At 38.7% G+C, this 22244-nt stretch overlaps 1 protein-coding gene across 2 annotated transcripts in view; it reads left to right on the top strand.

Moving 5' to 3' along the window:
- The first annotated feature begins 1026 nt into the window (after nt 1-1026).
- LOC120399033 (cadherin-10) overlaps nt 1027-22244 on the top strand; it is a 155689-nt gene continuing 134471 nt past the window's right edge. The window contains exon 1 of one of the 2 annotated variants that reach the window (XM_039526903.1): nt 1027-1384. The gene's annotated coding sequence lies outside the window, so the exon portion shown is untranslated. The remainder of the gene's footprint in view (nt 1385-22244) is intronic. The other variant, XM_039526902.1, reaches the window with a different exon arrangement.

The following is a 22244-nucleotide window of genomic DNA, read 5'->3' as shown; positions in this document are numbered from 1 at the left end:
ACCTTCCCTGGTCCATGGATCACATTTTAAGACCAGCTGACTTAGGCAATGAGGCTTCTATCCCTTCCTCTGAAGAGACTACTCTGTAGTGTAATACAATTCACTGCTAGTAAATCATTGTTGATATTATCTGTCTCTCTCTCACATTGTGCTGCATCCTGAATCTGATACAGCTTAACTTTTGGGGAAGGGTTTAGGCCTTTTTTACAACCAGAAAAATTCCCTCTTGGCACTTTTTGGATGGAGCAATACTGACATCCACTGACGTAATCTTTTATTTGCTGTATCTCTCCTAACCAATGTTACACAATATTCTACTATAACACAGAGAAAGGATTGGGCATAATATGATCCAAGGCGGGATTGTGCTGAGTCCAATTTGTTGTATTAGGGAACATCAACTGTTACAGATTAAACCTGTGAAAAGGATTACATCAGCAAAATGGAAAGCTACACAGTAGTGATCCAAATAACAATATGCTAAACACAAGTGATTCAAATATCGACTTGAAGAAAATATAAGGTTGGAGAGAATGAATAGTAGCTCTGTACCATCTTCTCAGATGAGGTTTAGAAATATTTTGGTATTTTAAATGATGTGAACCTGCTCTGTTTTGTACACATTATAACACTGATGGAGCAGAAGAGACAGATTTTTTTTTAAACTAATGGGTTATGCAGTTCAGTGAAAACAATAACAATAATAATTAATAACTCTCTGGTTGCATCTCAGAGCTAGTTGTAATTTAACTTGGTATCTTGTTTATTTATTTAGTTACTGTTCAGTGGTTTGCCATGGTGAATACTGCAGGATTACTGATGATAAAGGAAATGTAAATATATCTAATTAAGAAAGAATGCTTACAAGAAGTGGTCATGTGTTTACTGTTTATCACTGCAAAAAGAGTAGATTAGGCTGATTACCTTGGACTTCAGACACAGAGAGCCTTCTATCAAGAGGGGGAGGGGGAAGCTTCAGCAAAAAAGCTTTCCTTTCTCTGTACCTCCCACTGCATTCACTTGCAAATCACTGTGTGCTTGGGAAAGCCTGTGCTTTCCCAGTCTCTAACCTTCCCATGGCAAGTGCTGTGGTTCAATCAGCCGAGCCTCTCTCTCTGTGAGGGAGTGATTTTTTTATTATTATTATTTTCTTAATCAGGAGCTTTGAATGAAAGCCAGTCAGTGAGAGAGCTCCCTCCTAAGCATTGGTTCCCTGCTGTCCAGAGTTAAGTGATGCTGTGAGAAGAAGCTGAGTTAGATTCAAGTAGGATCAGTCTTAGAAAAATAACAGCAGAAAACAAACAAAAAAAGGAAAGATAGTAGCAAATTCTCCAGCGTTGCTTGGGTTGGACACTACCACACTTACTCAGAAGCAGAATAAAAGGTAGGAGCCTTTCATAATTGTATTTTCTTCCATGGTTTTTTTGTCTTGAACTATCAGCAGCACTGTATTTAATGTAATCCATATAATTATTCTATTATATACAACTTTTATACATTATAAAGGGACTTTGATAAATGACACATAAATGAAATGGAGATAAATGTGTGTGTATACTGTACTCAAAGTGAACTGCCTTTATACATATTCAGGACTGAACTGGATTTTGCAAAGCTTTTTTTCTTCTTCCCCCAATAACCAAGCTAGGTTCTAAGCAGCACAGTTGTAATTTGTATTCAATTACTGCAAAGTAAGGGGAGTGGGGAGGGGGGGAAGGAGGATACTGTTTGGATTTCAAAAGCATACATAGTGTTTCACATAATTATCATGAGCATAGCATGCAGCATACACATACATGCCCACACTGACTGCATCCTGATTGTAAGTCTGTTACAGCTTACACTATTGTACTTGACTTTTCATTGAATTAAATCCTAACGCTTAAAGCAAATGCATCTTCAGGAAGCAAGTCTCTGTGTTGAGACTGATGACAAGGTAGATACAGGCAATACTTTGTGTGTGTGTGTGTGTATATATTTGTACACATACTCTCATTCAGAGGGAAAAGTGCACACATTTTTCCTATACAAGCATTTCACATTGTGGTAAGAAGGTAAAAATCAATGAAAAAAGTGAGGGAGAATATATATGTAGTCAGCAGTTGTTGTGACCCTTTATTGTCACTGCTGCATTGAAATCCATATTTTGTGTTAAATTCATGCAGCAAGTCCAAATCCATATTCCCAAGAAGTAACTGTTGATGGCATTGTAAGCTGCACAAAATATTTGCAGTAGACTAATACTGTACATACTAGTTGCAATGAGAAGAACCTAGCAGCCCTTTAGCATAAGAGAATGAATTTGCACGTGCAATCAGTGACAAACAACAACCAGCATTTTAAAACTGACCTATTATATTTGTTTTTTCCACACAAATGAAGCTATTTCCTATAATCTTCATCTTTCATTCCAGTGAAAACCTCTGTTATCCAAAACTGCACATCCATTACTTGTAAGGTGTTTTGAGATACGTGATTTTGTGGTGTGTGTGAGTGAGTGTGAGAGAGAGAGAGAGAGACAGACAGACAGAGAAGAAGCAGCTCTGTAAAGAATGTTCTGCCTGTTTTTTATGGTGACCATAGGCTTTATATTTGTGTGTTACTATTGCCAGATTTTTTACTTGGAAAATATTTCTGTGTCTCGAAGTCCCTTGTTAAATAAACCATTTGCCAGGAATATTTTCACTTTTGTGCAAATGTTCTTGAGAATTTCAGGTGACAGGAACTTTTATGCTAATCACATATTATTGAATATAATGTTAGTTGCTTTAAAGAAAGCGATGAAAGAATTAAGTGTAGGATATGGGTGAGAAGAGGGAAGTTGGAAAGATAAGTAATTTTTTTCCAGAGCAGAAAAAGTAGCTCTTTGTAGAGTCAATGTGAGATAAATACTTCTTGGATCACAAGATGGTAATCGTGTATGTGCCTTGGGAACTCCTCAAATTCAGACCCATTCTGGTAAAATCCAACGTAGCTGACAAACTCATTTGTGCAGCAGGTTTATGTAATAATTTATTCCCTCCTTAAATCAATGTTTTCTGTGGTTTTGAGTGTCAGGGCGAGTTTGTATGTTTGAACTTAATTTTGTGTGATAGAATGTTAATGGTAAAATAGATCATAACATACACTTTATGCTAGTCTTATTTTTGTAATGCTATATTTGATTTTGTAGCTTTGGATGGAATAGGTAAACAGATCTTACTGCTTCCTTTACCCTTCTTTGATATTTGTAATACTATGTCTGATTTTGTAACTTTAAGTGGCAAAGGAAAACATCAAGGGCATACATCTGTAGGTATAGATATTTATATGTCAGTATATAGATACTTAGACTACAGTCGTTTTACAGCATTGGTGAGCAGTACTGTGGATTTTGCTTTGGAGTTGATGTGTACATCTATAGTAAAATTATATAATATGAATGTTCTCTGTGAACTAAGGCTTTCTTATGAAAATGCAAAGTGATGAAAATAATACCATACAGTTTTAGTAGAATCAAATATTGTGGTTATAGTCATGGTACAAATATGAGCTTAGTTTAAAAAAAAATGTAACTGGTTTCATACTGTCAGTTAAAGCTATATATTCCTTGGCTACACTTACAAATTTGCAGCGCTGCAGCAGGGTGTGAAAACACACCCTCTCCAGCGCTGCAAATTGCGGCGCTGCAAAGCGCCAGTGTGGTCAAAGCCCCAGCGCTGGGAGCGCGGCTCCCAGCGCTGTCCGTTATTCCCCACAGGGAGGTGGAGTACGGATAGCACTGGGAGAGTTCTCTCCCAGCGCTGGCGCTTTGACTACACTTAGCGCTTCAGTTACATATTTTCCCATCATTCTTGTTAAATAACTCAATGTAAAAGACAGAAAGGTTAATTTGCAATTGATGCCCAACTTGGGTTCTCAAAGTCATTTCCTCATCTCAACATGATTTCCCAAGGAAACAAATGACTGAAACAGTGTGTGTGAGCTGGGTGATCTCCATGCAAATGACTTATTTTCGGTGTCTGTTAATCAGATTTACAACCAGGTGGTAGGTGATATGTTATCCTCTAAGAATTTTCCTGTTTCATACCTTATCATGCCACTAGGCTGCAGCATTAGTGCATAGGGTAAGGGTAAGAGTGAAGTATTGCTGGATTGGCAGCAAAAAAGAGGTGGGGTTTCTAACTTAATATTAAATATTAATTTTTAGTTGATTCATTATTAGCTGAAGTGTTGCAAGGTCTCAGGCTTCCTAATTAAACTTCATAATATGTCGGTGTTCAGACATAGCAATGATGTGTTGGTAATGTCAGTTAGGTTCATAATTTAGGATGATAGACAGAAATGGAAGGAAAGATAGAAAGTCAGGCAGGTAAGTAGATACAGTAGTAAAGAAGGACTTGAGGACATTTTGGGAATGACTTATCACTGTGGCTGCACCAAGCAATATATGCATTGCGCTCTTTTATGAATTACTGTATGTAACAGAATAGATGCAGAGACGCAATTAACATAACATTCGTAATACAGGCTGAATATCTAAAATAAGAGAGAGTGAAGGAGCCTTGGTTTAATTTTAATTATTCTCAAACAGACTGTTTGGGTACCCCAAAGTCAAAAAAACATGAAAGATGACTTGATTGTTAATTTTACCATTGCTTAAATATCCAGTATATTGATAAAGCATTTTTAATCTTCACTGATTTTGTATGATTGCCTACAGTTATTAAAATAGAAAAGAGAGACTCCGAATGTAGTACAGCAAACACTTTTTAAATTGTGTATAAAAGGTCCCTTAAGAAAAACGTAAGTCACCCTGCACACTCCAATATGGACTATTCATCAATCTGGATTATATTAGTGGTTCACCCTCTGATTTACCGAGCTGCCTTTAATAAGATTAATTAACTCCCCTTTAATATTTCCACCTATAAGGATAATTTAATATATGGCATTTCATGTACAAAAACCCCCCACATTTTCCAGATTTTTTATAAAACTTTTTGCTTTCTGTTTAATATCTCCCCTCCCCTCTTGGAATAGGTATGCTCTTGATCTCTCTGTGTTGCCCTAGAAAAATCCTTCTGGGGTATGTGTGTGTGCATTTTTGTTTCTGCCCATGTAGATTTACACTCTCCTCACTCTCAAGTCTTTTGAATTATGACTTCCTTGCAGTTACTGGGTGGGGGGGTAGAGATTGAAACCCATTCTGCTACTGTGTTGGTTACAGCAGTCAGGGTAGAGCAACAGAAAGTAATCCTTGTCCCTTGGGAGTTGAGCATGCTTCATCCACTGGGCCACACTAACACAGCAGAAAGTAAAGGAGACCCAAGCATGGCCTTTGCTTTTGTGTGGAGTTGAGGGGAGCTAGAAATACAATCCAAACCAAAGGGCCACTGATCTCATGAATCCTCTTTATTAGCTTACCAGTCTATCTTTTACTATGTGGATGGTCTGCCAGAAATATGCTAGCCAATATTTTTGTGTATTTCTTTAGCCTTCTTGACTATTTAACATCAAAGCTGGTTACTCCCTGTGTAAGGAGGGAAGAAACTTTATATGTTCTAAAGGGATTACATTACAATAAATAGGATACTATATTTTCCTTATCTCTTAATTCACATTAGATATCCATTCCTTCCCTGTGTTTTGCCTCTAGAAACTAGTATGAAATAGATGACTGTGTCATTCTGTTGATAAGAAGGAAGTGTGTGCTGCAGGAGGCATAAACAGCACTAGAAGTATCTCTGAAACATTCTCTAGGTTGCACTATCAATAGGCCATATGATTTGGGATCTGCTTCTGAACTCAAACCTGTCTTCTCGCTGCCAATATGTAATCCTATCATGGTACCAACAGGCTTCACTGAGGGAATACAGAATTTTAGGAAGTTTAACTAGATATACTCTAAGGTAACATGGCAGGTGTCTGTTTTAATTATGTGAGAGTGTAGGGACAATATTATTTAATTCATTTAATCACACAATACTTTTCTCTTTGTTACTCTTTTATTATGGCAACTCTTACACATAAGTCAAAACCAACTTTACATCATATTTAATTTACAGATAAAAGATACAAACTCATATTTTGTTTTTTGTGTTTTAAAAGGTAACTCATCAGAAAGAATATCTAGTAGGAAATGAAATGCCCAGACATTTGCAGAATTCTGCTGGTGTTCAAAAGCCAAAGAAGTTCCCTTCTGTGTTTTTTGACAACAGCAGAAATCTTTGAAATAATTTCACATGGGAAATTTTATATTACCCTATATGTAATTATGTTTTTTGTAAATCTTATGATTTTATCACTGGTATTCCATCATCTGCCACATTACAGATAGGCTAATGCAATAAATCCAGTCTCAGTGCTTTGCATTACCACATAAAAACATGACATACCTTCATTTAGCATGATAAAATCATGCAATTAAAATGAATGCAATCCTTGTGAGCTCTGTAGATGTTATAGTACCCCGGGTTTTAAGGAGTAAGAAGGGGTAGATATCAATAGGGTGACCAGATGTCCCGATTTTTATAGGGACAGTCCTGATTTTGGGGTCTTTTTCTTATATAGGCTCCTTTTACCTCCCACCCCCTGTTCCGATTTTTCACATTTGCTGTCTGGTCATTCTAGATATCAATGCAATTCACTGCACTTATGAACAAAGAGCTAGAAAGAGAATATGTAATATCATGGATTTTTTTTTCAAATTAACAATGTAAAATATGTAGAAATTAATTATCATACCCTCATGTGTCAGGGTGAGCGTTAGTAATGTATATGTAATAGGTTTATTTAACAAAATGAACTGAACATTTGAAGAATTTTGACATAATCCTAATGCTGAACATAAATAAAACAAATAATGTGTTTGTGTCTAAGAAAATGCATCATATGAGTAATGTGCATTCTTTCATTGGTTGCTGCAAGAAACACATGTCCACCTTTAAAACTATGATACATCTAGGACTAGCCTTCATTTCCAGTGAAAGCAAAGGAGCCATGTGTATAAAATGATGGCATAGCTTTGGAGATACAAACAATTAAAAGGGGGTAACAATCCCTTTATTGAAAATGGATATGGCAAAGTGGACAGGGAAAAATGAATTGTTAGTCAACTGAAAGTGTTGTGAAAAAGGAGTGGCTGAAAATATTCAAGGTGGGGAGAGGGTTATAAGGTTTCTAACGATGCAACTATTGATCATAACCATTGAGTAGTATAGGAAATCATTTCCATATATATTTATTTTGCTAATTAATAATCAATATTAAAAGACTCAAGGACCCATCAGCTTAATAAAAAACCAGCATCTTTATCAATTTGCTCTCCATGTCTCTCAAAGTATTAAATTAATGGAAAAGGCAGACTCAGGCAAGTCAATATACTTTCTGAAATTAATGCCATTGGGTATGTCTATACTGCTGTTAGACATCCAGGGCTGACCTGCTCATGGGGCTCATGCTAAAGGGCTGTTTAATTGCAGTGTAGACATTCAGACTCGGGCTGTAGCCTGGGCTCTAGGACCCTGCAAGGTGGGTACATAGGATACATCTCCACTGCAGCTTGGAGCGAGCCTCCCAGCCCAGGTAGACAGATGTGTGCTAACAGAGCTTGAGCTGGTTCACGAGCAATAGCAGTGTGAACGTTGTGGCTCGGGCTGCAGTTTAAGTTCTCAAACCCACCTGACCCCCTCATCTCACAGCCTGAGTCACAACATCCACATTCCTAATTTTAGTGCATTGGCTTGAGCCCCCTAGCACAGATCTCTCTAGCCTCGCAACCAGCTGCAGTGTAGACACACCCACTAAGGGCTAGTCTACACTTACCAGCCGGGTCGACGCGGTGAGTTCGACTTCTCAGAGTTCGAACTATCGCGTCTAATCTGGACGCGATAGTTTGAACTCCGGAAGCGCCGCGGACGACTCCGGTACTCCACCACTGCAAAAGGCGGTGGCGGAGTCGACCTTGGAGCCGTGGACTTCGATTCCGCGGCGTCTGGACGGGTGAGTAGTTCGAACTAGGGTACTTCGAATTCAGCTACGCTATTCACGTAGCTGAACTTGCATACCCTAGTTCGACCCCCGCCCTTAGTGTAGACCTGCCCTAAGGGTGCAGATTTTCTCTTAACTTTAATGGCATCACAACCTTCAGACAAAATATTAGAATAGCTTTTGCTGGCAACTTAAAATAATATCTATTATTGAAAACATTCCAACTGCAACCAAAGCACTGCCTTGTAAGCTTTACCTTTGACAAAAACCTCTGAGGTTTTTATGCAAGATGCAGTGAAGTAGAGGACAAAGCAATAGTTAATGGCTTGCAAGTTAAATATAGCAAATGGTTTTAAAATTGTTTTAAAGCATCACAATTAAGACTGTACAGACCATTCACGCTGATATGAGTGGTCTTGTGTCATTGCACTGAGAACTTACAGATAATGATTTTGAGAAATGCTGAGCACTTTCAGGCCCTATTGACTGTGATTGAAAATCAGCTCCACAGTGTGTTATTTCTGAACACAGACCTACACTGTGTAGGTAAATAGCCCCAATAATGGCAAATGATTTAGGATTATTTTCATGGCCCATAGAAGTTTAAAGTGGAAAAGGTTTGTTAGACCATCCAATACTTGTCAATCTCACTGTCAGGGCAAGATTGTTCTGAAGTATGGTGGGCTAAGAGTCTAGTTCAATTCCCATTGAAGTCTCCAACTGACTTCAGTGGGCTTTGGATGAGACTTCTAGAGAGGAAACTCTTACTTCCCTGCTTTGTGACAGGATGTATTTGCATGAGGAGCAAAATGCCACTGGCCATTTTTACTGTCACATTACAGCTTCCCAAGTTTCTCCCTCCCATTTTCTCATTATTTCCCTGAAATGTGTTTGTTTTCATTGTTTTCCAAGTTGAATTTCATTTCTCTTTCAAATTTTGGTCTCCTGTAAGAACCTCCCAGTATAAATGTATTTGTAAGCTGATTTTTTTTCCCGTCATACTGAGATTTTTACTGTTCAAAGATAGAGGCCTACAAACAATTCATGCACTTTCTAGAATTCTTCACAGTTTGTGAGAAGTTGGTTTAGAATGAGGCTTTCCCCAGAATCGTTTACACAATTTCCAGAATTCTCTTTGTGATCAGATTCTGGTCACAGGTCAGATTCAGTAATGATTTGGCACCATTTTAACATAGGTATCCTGAAAATTCTCAGGTCTACAAATCTGCAATAAATCATGGTGGTGGGACTTAGTGCTTGTGCAAAAAAAGAATTTTAGATGTGCACTAACTGCTGTATGCATGTACAACTTGCAATTTTTGCATAAATTGGATCATTGGTACAGTTTGTGGAATGGTGTCCAAACTAGATTTAGGAAGATTGGAGTAAGTCTAATAGTAATAGCAGCAAAGAGTCCTGTGGCACCTTATAGACTAACAGACGTATTGGAGCATGAGCTTTCGTGGGTAAATACCCACTTCGTCAGATGCATGTAGTGGAAATTTCCAGAGGCAGGTATATATATGCAAGCAAGAATCAGGCTGGAGATAACAAGGTTAGTTCAATCACGGAGGATGAGGCCCTCTTCTAGAAGTTGAGGTGTGAACACCAAGGGAGGAGAAACTGCTTTTGTAGTTGGCTAGCCATTCAGTGTCTTTGTTTAATCCTGAGCTGATGGTGTCAAATTTGCAGATGAACTGAAGCTCAGCAGTTTCTCTTTGAAGTCTGGTCCTGAAGTTTTTTGCTGCAGGATGGCTACCTTTAAATCTGCTGTTGTGTGTTCAGGGAGATTGAAGTGTTCTCTACAGGTTTTTGTATATTGCCATTCCTAATATCTGATTTGTGTCCATTTATCGTTTTACGTAGAGACTGTCCAGTTTGGCCGATGTACATAGCAGAGGGGCATTGCTGGCATATGATGGCATATATTACATTGGTGGACGTGCAGGTGAATGAACCAGTGATGGTATGGCTGATTTGGTTAGGTCCTGTGATGATGTCGCTGGTGTAGATATGTGGGCAGAGTTGGCATCGAGGTTTGTTGCATGGATTGGTTCCTGAGTTAGAGTTACTATGATGCGGTGTGTAGTTACTGGTGAGAATATGCTTCAGGTTGGAGGGTTAGGGTTTTAGCTGGGGACTGTATGTGATGGCCAGTGGAGTTCTTAGTAATGTTTGTTCCACTAAGAGAAAAAACATAAAATAAAGGTGAATTTTGTCATATCAGAAGTATACATATTTTTGAAAAACTGCACATTGTCACCTAAAAAATAATAATAAGACAACTCATGTTAATCATGCAAACTACAGATGAAATGTGCAACTTTTATTAGGAGCATGCACTGGTGAAAAGTGAGCCATGGTCCAGTTCAGGGCCAGTACCCCATGGTTTCAAAGGCCATTTTAGGCCCGAAGGGGCAGGAGGGGGATTTTTGGGGCCTGGTCAAAATAACTCCCCAAATCTTCTAAGGTTTTACATTGAGCTAATAAAAGCTATGTGCAATAAATAATTTTCTGATAAAAAGAGGGCTTTTCCAGCCAATTTGTTGTCTCACTCCTACATGTCCCAGGAGCAGGGGCGGCTCCAGGCCCCAGCACGCCAAGTGCGTGCTTGGGGCGGCATGCCGCGGTGGGGGGCTCTGCCGGTCGCCGGGAGGGCGGCAGGCGGCTCCGGCGGACCTCCCGCAGGCACGTCTGCGGAAGGTCCACCGGAGCTGCAGGACAGGCGACCAGCAGAGCGCCCCCCGCGGCGTGCCGCCGTGCTTGGGGCAGCAAAATGGCTAGAGCCACCCATGCCCAGGAGGAGGTGCTGCTTTGTAATATTGTCACTGCAACTTCCTAGAGCACCTGCCCCTTTTAAAGACTATTCCTGGTTTCCTCACACAGTCAATACTCCTACTATCTTCAAGGGGTATTTTGAATGAGTAACAAATACAGCAGCTGGCCCATATTATGCTGAGAAATTACTTCATGGCAGCTGGCTCTATCCTGCAATACTGCATTTAGGGCATGCAGCTGTGCGTGCTCTTGCTCTCTATCCTTTCCCTCCCCTTTCCCTTTTTAATCCCCACATTTAGATTAAGATTGAGGTTGCTATTGATTCATTTAAACATTAAATCAAGGATGGTTGCCTGTAGTCATCAAGGGTTTTTTGATGTTTTTTAAGTATCAAAGATATGAGATTCTGCCACAGCCTTCCAATGAGGGTAATAAGTGCAAAAAAACTAACTTGTCTTCAAATGGAATTTGGTAAATTCAGGAATAGGATTATATGATTGGATCACCAGCAATGGCTGGAAACTGTACTTGAAAACCTAAAAGTCCCTTCCAGTCCTATGTTCCTAAAATCTATTATATATATTTTTACAAGTAACCACAATTTTGGCAATGAACCTAAAGCAAGGTCCTGTATCTGGAAGAGTTTGGATCTGAATTTTACAACTTGGACCCATCTTTATACTTTTGTGAATCCTATTCACTTTACTCATGTAAGAACTCCCCATTGTACCTCAGAAGAGTTACAGGCCTGGTCTACACTAGGCGTTTAAACCGGTTTTAGGAGTGTAAAACCGATTTAACGCCACACCCGTCCACACTGAGAGGCCCTTTATATCGATATAAAGGGCTCTTTAAACCGGTTTCTGTACTCCTCCCTAACGAGAGGAGTAGCGCTAGTATCGGAATTACCATATCGGATTAGGGTTAATGTGGCCGCAGATCGACGGTATTGGCCTCCGGGTGGTATCCCACAGTGCACCACTGACCGCTCTGGTCAGCAATCTGAACTCGGATGCAGTGGCCAGGTAGACAGGAAAAGCCCCGCAAACTTTTGAATATTTCCTGTTTGCCCAGCGTGGAGCTCCGATCAGCACGTGTGGCGATGCAGTTAAAAATCAAAATAAAGAAAGAGCTCCAGCATGGACCATGCGGATGTGATTGCTGTAAGGGCAGGCAAATCTGTTCTATCAGCGCTCCGTTACAGAAGACGAAATTCAAAATCATTTTTAAAAAATCTCCAGACAGACGCCATAGCAGGGACTCAGCGCACTGCTGCATGACAAACATAACGGAAAGCCAAAGAATCAAATGGACGCCCATGGAGTGGAGGACTCAAGCTATCCCACAGTTCCTGCAGTCTCCGAAAAGCATTTGCATTCTTGGCTGAGCTCCAAATGCTTCTAGGGTCAAACACAGTGTCCGCGGTGGGTCAGGGCATAGCTCGGCAATTTACGCACCCCCCCACCCACCCCCAGAAGTGACTCTTTTACGTGTCACCGTATCTTTACTGAATGCTGCAGATAGATGCGATGCTGCAGCACTCAACACCAACATCCTTGCTCCCCCCCGCCCATCATCATCAGCCTATTGGCACATGGGACAGTGCAAAAGGACTGGTAACCATGCCGACTAGCATCCGTGAGGTCGATCAAGGGCGCCTGGCCCTAATTTTTCCTGGTAGATGGTGCAGTATGGCTGGTAACCGTCCTCATCATAGCAACAGGGGGCTGAGCTCCATCAGCCCCGATCCTTCATGTGTAAAGAAAAGATTCAATTGCCCCTGGGCTAGCAGCAGGATGCTGGGCTCCTCTCCTCCACACTGCTTAATGTCCTGTCTGGACTATCATAGCAGCTGGAGGCTGCCTTTCACTCATTTCTCACTAACAAGTCACTGTGCCTTATTCCTGCATTCTTTATTACTTCATCACACAAGTGGGGGGACAATGCTACGGAAGACCAGGAAGGCTGGGGGAAGAACGGAATGAACAGGTGGGGCTGTTGCAGGAGCACCCCCTGTGAATAGCGTACAGCTCATAATTTCAGCAGGATCTGACACAGAGCAGCTGTGCTCTCTGGTTCTATGATACAGTGGTTCTCTAGTACACTTGCCCATATTCTCCTTTAGATACCAAAAAGGAGGAATTGACTCAGGGAGTCATTCCCAATTTTGGCTTTTGCGCCCCTGGCTGATCTCAGCCAGGGGCACTTATGACAGCAGCAAATGGTGCAGTGCAAAAGGACCTGTAACCATGATCATCTTATTACCAATTTATGGTATGGTAGATGGGACAGTATGGCTGGTAACCATCTCTGCTGTCATGCAAAAGCAAAAGCATGCTGCTGTGTAGCGCTGCTGAATCTCCTCTGTGAGTGGCATCTAGTACACATACGGTGACGGTCACAAAAGGCAAAACAGACTCCATGATTGCCATGCTATGGCATCTGCCAGGGCAATCCAGGGAAAAAAGGCGCGAAATGCTTGTCTGCCGTTGCTTTCCCAGAGGAAGGAGTGACTGACGACATTTACCCAGAACCACCCGCGACAATGATTTTTGCCCCATCAGGCACTGGGATCTCAACCCGGAAATTCCAAGGGGCGGGGGAGGCTGCGGGAACTATGGGATAGCTACGGAATAGCTACCCACAGTGCAACGCTCCAGAAATCGACGCTAGCCTCGGACCGTGGACGCATACCACCAATTTAATGTGTTTAGTGTGGCCGCGCACACTCGATTTTATACAATCTGTTTTGCTAAACCGGTTTATGTACATTCGGAATAATCCCGTAGTGTAGACGTACCCACAGCTCTGATTTGGCAGTCTATTTTTTTTTTTTAAAGTAAATTACTTAAACCCCATTGCTTTATCTAGCAGTTAAGCACATGCTTAAGCAGTTTTGCTGAACTGAAACCTACAGGAGTGAGTTAAATGAGAAGGATTTAACCCTTAAAAGGAATAATTTCAAAATGGCATTTAATAAATAAATATCCCCAAACTACTGGAAATAATTATTAATCACTTTAGTATATGAAAATGTCCTAAATCTGCACTAGAACAGTCCATCAACTTTAAAGGTAGTAACTGAAAAGCACAAACCAGGACATTCACAAGAAATAGAAAACAAGGAGAGATAACAAAAGTCAAAAGAATGTATATAAATGTCACATTAATTATTAAAACTGTCAGAAAATGCAAATATTTAATCTATCATTTCACATGTAATACTATAATGAAATATGTAAATACCCTTTATTTGGTACTGTACTATTTATTTCCGATTGTTTAATTATACAGTCTTTTGCACAAGTCAGTACTACAGTACTTTAAGAGGTTTTGTTGTTGTTGTTTTTTTTTTGGGGGGGGGATTTTGATTTATGCATCATTAAAGCCTCATTCCTGCAAAGAGAATCACATGCATGATGCACCCACTAGCTTATCCTCAGAATTTTCATTACAGGACTGGGGCCTAATTACCATTTGTGACTACAGTGGTGAATTATAATCACGTCTAGTGAACAATGTTTATTGTTCTCAGCACTGTAGACTCTAGAGTCAGTACCACAGAATGTGAGAGACCATGGCATCATATTCCTATATCACCAGCAGGCATTCATTTTATTGAAAATCCTGTTGTACTCTGGTCTAGAATAAATGTGGCAGCATGGGGAGTATGTGAAGGCAGAATTTGGCCCTGTGACTCATAAGACACATCAACACTCAGTAAATTATATGTAACACTTCTCATTACATCAATTTAATTTTTAATTCATGAAACAGAAGACATTTTCCTTTCAGACATCAATTTAGTTTATTTAAAATATTCTATTTTATTTTAAATAAATGCTCTGAAGTATCTCAAATACATAAATATCAGTAATAATATTCAAGATATGTAATGATTTCATGAGCCATATAATTTATGGTATTTGTCTATGTCGTCCTTGTAACTACTATATATGCAACAATATTATAGTAGGTTTCATGTGGATCAACTTCTTGAATTTTGCAGCCATATCCATAAGCAGTCAGCCCTGTGCATCAGGGAGGGATGTTATGAATTGCACTGATTATATGTGAAGAAATTAAAGAGCTATGTAAAGAGCGAACCTTCTACTGCTTCCCACTCTCCACCAAAAGAAAAAAAAATCGACTTCATATTCCTGACCCATATCTCTTTTTCCTGCTAGGGGAGTTACTACAGCCTTTGGGCTGAAACAATCCTCATATCTGTCTCCAGCAAAAGGAGGATACTGACATGGGTTACATCACTATGTTTACATTATTAGAAAATGATTATTTTGTGTGGGGGACGGTTTCTGCCATTGAAATCCTGAGGTGGGTTCCTGTCACTGACCAAGAGATTGGCACCCATCTTCACCTTGCTGTTGAGGCTGAAGTCTTGATTGCCATTGGGAAAGCCTTTCTACTTTCTTGTCCCATCTCTGACATTTTAAGCAATCTGATTTTTTTGACTTCATGCTCTAAAGCATTTTATTGAATTGAACTATTCTCATGATTAAGAACAAAGGAATAGCTACACTTTGTCAGACCAATGGTCCATCTAGCCCAGTATCCTGTCTTCTGACAGTGGCCAGTGTCGATGCTTCAGAGGGAACAATTTATAGTGATCCATCCCCTGTCATCCAGTCTCAGCTTCTGTCAGTTGAAGGTTTATGGGCACTCAGAGCATGGAGTTCCATCCCTGACCATCTTGGCTACTAGCCATTGAGGGACTTATCTTCCATAAAATTATCTACTTCTTTTCTGAACGCAGTAATACTTATGGCCTTCGCAACATCCCATGGCAATGAGTTTCACAAGTTGATTGTGCGTTGTGTGAAAAAGTACTTTCTTTTGGTTGTGTTAAATCTGCTGCCTATTAATTTCATTGTTTGATCCCTAGTTCTTGTGTTATGTGAAGGGGTAAATAACACTTCACTATGCACTTTCTCTATACTGTTCGTGACTTTAGAAACCTCTATCATAGTCTACCTCATTCATCTCTTTTCTAAAATGAATGGTCCCAGTCTTTTTAATCTCTGTTCACATTGAAGCTGTTCCATAGCTCTAATAATTTTTGTTGCCCTTCTCTGCACCTTTTCCAATTCTAATATATCTTTTGTGAGATGCAGTGACCAGAACGGCATGCAACATTCAATGTGTGGGCGTACCATGGATTTATATAGTGGCATTGTGATTATCTGTATTATTATTATCATCTATACATTTCATCATAGCTGCTAACATTCTTTTTGTTTTTTTGACTGCCACTGCACATTGAGCAGATGTTTTCAGGGGAGTATTCATGATGCCAATATCTCTTCTTGAGGGGTATCAACTAATTTAGACCTCATCATTTTATATATATAATTGGGATTCTTTTTTCCAATGTGAATTGCTTTGCACTTACCAACATTGGATTTCATCCGCCATTTTGTCACTGAAATGGGCTGAAATGTATCATGGACCAGACCTACTTTTCAGGGGGTTTGCTCCATCTCTGGATGTAGATGTGTTTCCATTGGAATGTTAATACTTTTATGGACATGGTACTATATTATATACACATTTGCTCCCCCACTTCAGCTGGTTTGAGATGAGGTTTTAATTGACTTATTAATTTGATGAAATCACATAATATAGGGGAAACTATTTCATTCTTTTATTTGGAGTTTTGAGGTACTGCCCACTAATGAAATTGTAATTGTTTTTGATTATTGAAATACTTTATTTTTAGTCATGAAATAACTATGTGGTGAAATTATATAAATTGAATGAGAGCGCAGACTAGAGAGAAACAATGTGTCATCCAGCTGAACCCACTTTGTGAAGTACGTGAGATGTATATATGAATATGTCCAAGTAGTGGCTTATTTCATCCAGCTTCTTGTTGAGGTCAGAACAATGAGAATTAGAAAAAGAGTGATGAACTGAGGCATAGTCCATTATAGAAATAATCCCATCTAAGTTTTGGTACATATAAATCTTCAGAATATTTCAGCAGTCTATACTATGACTCAGAGAGGTCACTATGCTAGCTCTGTCTTAAATTGGATACCTGTGAGTGAATGGCTAAGAAAGACAGAGATCTTATTTTACTTCTGAAATGCAAAACTAAAAAAAAAAAAAATGATTTCAATTTGTTGCATTTGGGGACTTAAATTACATAAATTAGATTCATGATTTAGAACAATATTAGAAACAGCAGTTTTCAAATCTCTTCTTTCTTATAGGTTTTCTTTTCATCTTTACAGTCACCATGCCATTTAAAGTTCCTCACAAATGGAACAGCTCATCTCAATCACTAGTGAGCAACCTAAACTACCTTTATTCTAAGTGCATATATGACCACTGATTGGGTCATTTTTCAGTGTTGCAGGCATGCCATAAGAAATGCTTACTGCACAATACATGGAGTCAAGAAAAAATATCTAAAATTCCTTGGTATTGTACTTTGGTCATTACTTTTCCCAATATGAATTAAATATGTATTTGTAAAGCATAGGTTAGCAGGCTTTTAATAAGAAAAGCAAGAAAAAAAAAGCACAGTACTGTAGATCTGAATATATAACTAGTCTATGAACATTTTACCTCTGGAGAAGAGTTCCTGTGTTGTCAGTAGATGATAACAGACCACAACTGGACCAGTTAGTGTTAGGGTAAGATAGATGATATGGGGAAAAAAATGACCTAGCAGCAGTGACATTTGCGAGTTTAAGGAAAACAGATGAATAAAGGCCTGAACCAAAGCCCATTTGAAGTCAGTAGGAGTCATATAATTGATTTCAGTGGACTTACTTTGAGGCATTAAGCCCGCAGAGATAAAGTGTGAGTACCTTAAAATATAGTAGGTAAAATAAATTGATGCATGGATGAAATTTCTACTTTCAATGCAGTTAAATACTGTACTCTTATAAACAGTGCCAATAGAACATAACACATTTCTGACATAAAATCTCTTGTTTCATAATGCAAACATCCTTCAGGTTATTGTTTTTTATAAGAAAAAATGCAGTTAGTTAAAGAATGTTGAGGAGAATGCATAGTTTTGCTTTTTTATGTGTAGACACTATACTTTATCACTATTTTGAAGACAGATATGTATCAATAAGGGCAGAGTAGTAGGATTATAAGTACCAGTATTGCAATTATGGCATAGAATTTTTACTTTGTTTTCAGCTCTTGAAATAGGTGGACACAATTCAATCTGACTTTATCATAGAATTGTGTTCTTGCATTTAACAAAATTATCTGTGAATTGTGATGTTTTGTGGAAACTAGGAAACAGAAAAAAAATTAACATAACAATGAAATTAAAAATATGCTAGGAATATTTTTCATCATTGACTCTTTCTTGTAGCATGCACCTTTCATAAAGACTTCAATGAATTGAAAATGGCAATTGAATTTCTGTTTAAAATGTTAATGTGGAAAAATACTTTATAAATATTCAGTTACCAATGAAAAAGAAACAGTTCAGCAGTTTTTAGATTAAACTTGTCCTGTTGTTGTTGCTTTTTTTTTTTTTTTAAAACTTGGTTACTTCAGGGCCATCAATGTTTGGTTGGTGACTAGCATACCCTTCTGTATGTTTTTGCGTGTGCCTAGAAAATTAAGTATTTAATTCTCAGTGCTATCCCCTTCCTTTCTGCAATTTTTAGGAAACCTAAACTTAAGGAAAATAAACGTCCTGAATATTAAATGAACCAAAATTAGGTCTCAGCATTCAGCAGCTTGTCAAAGCAAAGGAGGGTTATATGAACAACCTATTGACTCACTGGAAGGTGAACTGTTGATGATTTCTCTGGTAAAATCCCCATCAAACTTTGTTCCATTTCTCTAGGAAGGAAACCTTAAGAATATTAAGTTTTTAGTCCTTTGGTGCCATCTTGTGGCAAGATGTCAGTTGTGAGGCAAGAGAAAAGTCAGTCCTTGCCTTGAGTTTCTATACTTACACATAGCCTGGATTTAGTAACAGGAATATATCCGACTTTACTGCTAGCTATAAAATGACAACCTAAGTCATGGTTAGAATAGCTATAGAAATCTCACAAAACAGACTGTACTAATTACCAAATAGAAATACATTTTTACTGTACAGCTGCATGAAATTGGTATAGAATCCTTAAATATTTAGTTAGGTCAAGGCAAAACTCATTTTAGCATCCTCCAGTGTGCTGCAACAACAACAAAGGATCTGTGCTAGTGTTCTTTTAGCACTTTGGAAAATGTAAACATAGACTCTACATTTATGTGTTAAAATAAAGGATGGTGACACAGCTGTTCTTATCTAATTTATTACTCCGTTGTCTCAGTGGACATTCAGCTAGACAAATGTGTTTGCTTTCATATTAAATTAACGCTTGGTTAACTCCCAATAAGCTGAAGGTAATGAACTGTGTGGGTGTGTTGAGTTTGTTGAAGTTAAGGCCTGGTCATCAGTGGTGCACCACCAACTGAGTTCAGTGGGAGTTGCAGGTGCTAAGAATCAATCAGGATCAGGTGCCTATTCAGTGCTTTGAAAGGCACCATATACTGTAAGCAATGAGTTTTTTCCTTCCTCCAGTTATAGACAGCTCCTGGATGCAAAGATAATACTCTGTGAACAGGTGGGAAAGAAATATTCATCCTCCTACCAAAGCCATTATTTTAGGAGAAGTTAAAAGTTTGTTTTACTAAGATTAGTAGGAGAGAAGAGAGGGATCATTTATATTCCCTTTTTATGTAGATACTTATATGCCCCATCAACATAGCATCTGAGCACCTCTCATTTGTTAATTATTTATATCCATAATGCCCTTGTGAATTAGGAGAGTGCTATTATCTCCATTTACAGACAGGAAACTGGAAACACAGAGATATTAAATGCCTCAGGTCACACAAGGAAACTCTTGCAGAGCCAGAAAGTGAATGCAGGTATCCTGGGTCACAGTCAAGTGCCTTAACCACAAGACCATATTTGCTCTCTTTTTCTAACAGGATATAGCCACTTTTTATTTTTCCCTTTGTGAGAGTAAGAATACACATATAAGTACTTCCAAGGTCAGAAACTCAATGAAAATATTTTTTCTAATTCTAACCTTTGAAAAAGGAAATTGTGTGCCTTTCAGGAGTTATAGCCATCTGAGCCAGAATCCTGACATCAGTTTTGCAAGTGTATGGGAGTTGCACACGTGATCAATATTGTTTTCATTATGCATGCTCTGTGTCACCATACACTTATCTGGAAAGTAAAGATAATCTTAACATTATGCCACTGTAATATGCCAATATGGACAGAGAACTATCATTCCCTACTATGATATGTCTGTAAATGCCAGACAAGAGGAGATTGTATTTTAATAAACAGTCAATAGCTGGTGCCAGAACAGGACACTGCACTGCCCAGTGAGTGTGAAAATCAAATACCCCCTCAATCCAACAGATCAGGGATGCCCCATAAAAGAGATATATTAATTCCATGAGTGTTGCTGTGATTTCTCTGGTTACAATTGGATCTTATTGCCAAAGAGTATATTTAGAGATATATTTCAACAAGGTAGGGATAAACAAATATTAATATGCAGATGCTTGCTAGTGAATGCAGTAGATACAACATCTGGCATTTCAGTTTAAGTACATGATGATTTCTCAGTTTACAATTTCCACTGTCTCAACCCAGTACATTTCTCTTGACAAATACCATACTTAGCTATTTATCTCTGTTTATGTATCTTCTGAGCTTTGATATATGATGCTTTATGTATCATAGGATTGTAAATGGTATGTGAAGACTAAAGTTTATAGGCCAGATTTGCTGAAGCGGACATACATTGAAAATTACTCCTCCCTGTCTCTGGGTTGCCTAGTACCAGACCATAAAAAGTATGGTATAAAAAGTGCCTAATGTAGGACCACACTGTGCCCAACGTTTGGAGTAAAAAGTCCAAAATATTAGCAATTCTCTATGCACTATGTTGAGTACCAAACTTCAGACAAGTAGTATATGCTCTCTTGTCACTATGTATTATAGAGACCAGGTGGGTGAGGTAATCTCTTTTCATTGGACCAACTTCTGTTGGTGAGAGTGACAAGTTTAAAAGCCACACAGAGCTCTTCTTCAGGTCCGGGAAAGGAACTCCCAGTGTCACAGCAAAATGGAAGGTGCAACAGATTGTTTAGCATAAGTAGTTAGCACATATTGCAAGGGACCATTCAAGGCAGAGTGACCTGTTAATACCTCTGCAGTCATAGGACAAAAAGAGGGGGTTAGTGGGTTTCAGAGACACTGGATTTATGGCTTATTACAACAATCTGAGCAAGACCTTTGTGTGGCTCGAAAGCTTGTCTTTCTCACCAACAAAGTTGGTCCAATAAAATATATTACCTCACCCACCTTGTTTCTCTAATATCCTGGAACCAACATGGTTAAAATTATACTGCATACAACCATGCATTATGTTGTCCAGATCTGCTTGTGGGAGGGGATTTACTTTTCATACTGCAAAAACATATGGTCAGCATTCAGCCAGTAATCAACCCATATATCTGGATTTCGATTTTCTGTCATTTCAAGGCATCTTATTCTGATCTCAGAGAATGACACCTAACAGGCTCCCTAGTAACTAACTTTCCTCCTAAAGTACACTAATCATCTTCCTAACTGGAAATATCATTATCCAAAGCACATTTGTGTTTTCTGCTAAAAGATCAGTGTTTTAACATTTAATCTGGAAGACTGCTGCACAATGGATTACTCTGACAGCATTTAAAAAAGTCACATCATAAACATGAACAGTATATAATGAGATGGCTGCTTAAGGCAACATAATTAGGAGGATTACAGTGTTGTTTACCTAATGCTACAAAAGGCTTGTAAGACATTGCCACAGTTATGATCTCATATCCTATCGAGATATTTCCAATGTTAGGCATGTAGCGTGCTTCCCAACATTAAACATATCCCCCTGCTATGTGCAGCAAAATTTGCAGAAATTATTGGCATATGGCATTAAATTTGGCTATGGTTAATTTTACAGGTTCTGTTATGACACTGCTAGCTTGATAGAACAGAGATGTTGCACTGTAGCAATAAATGGAAGTGCATGGAATTCCATTGGCATGCATGACAAATTATGGAAAATTCTGCAACCTATATTACAGGTTTGATAAGTAATTTTTATGCTTATTCGATCACATGGTGTAGCACAACAACAAAAAACAATAACCAAAAATAAATTTGTGATAATCTTCTTTAAAACAAAGTGTACCCAAAAAAGCTTTAGAGAGTTGTAGGGGAGAGGAGCCATAACTATTATCTGTGCAAGATCTCTTCTCTTCTCTTCTCTTCTCTTGCCTTTTTTTTCTACTTTATTTTAGAGATCTTCAGCTTAAATTTAAAATGAGACGGAGAGTAAATCAGAAAGGGATACAGCAGTACCTCAAGTCAAAATCTGCCAAGGAGAAAGTTCTCACACCAAAAGTGATAGGATTATGTGGAGGGTACAAGAAGAGGT

The sequence above is a fragment of the Mauremys reevesii genome, linkage group 2 (genome assembly GCF_016161935.1).
Source record: "Mauremys reevesii isolate NIE-2019 linkage group 2, ASM1616193v1, whole genome shotgun sequence".
NCBI classification, from domain to species: domain Eukaryota; kingdom Metazoa; phylum Chordata; order Testudines; family Geoemydidae; genus Mauremys; species Mauremys reevesii.
The sequence above is the reverse complement of the archived record's forward strand: the minus strand, read 5'-3'. Positions and strand labels throughout refer to the sequence as shown.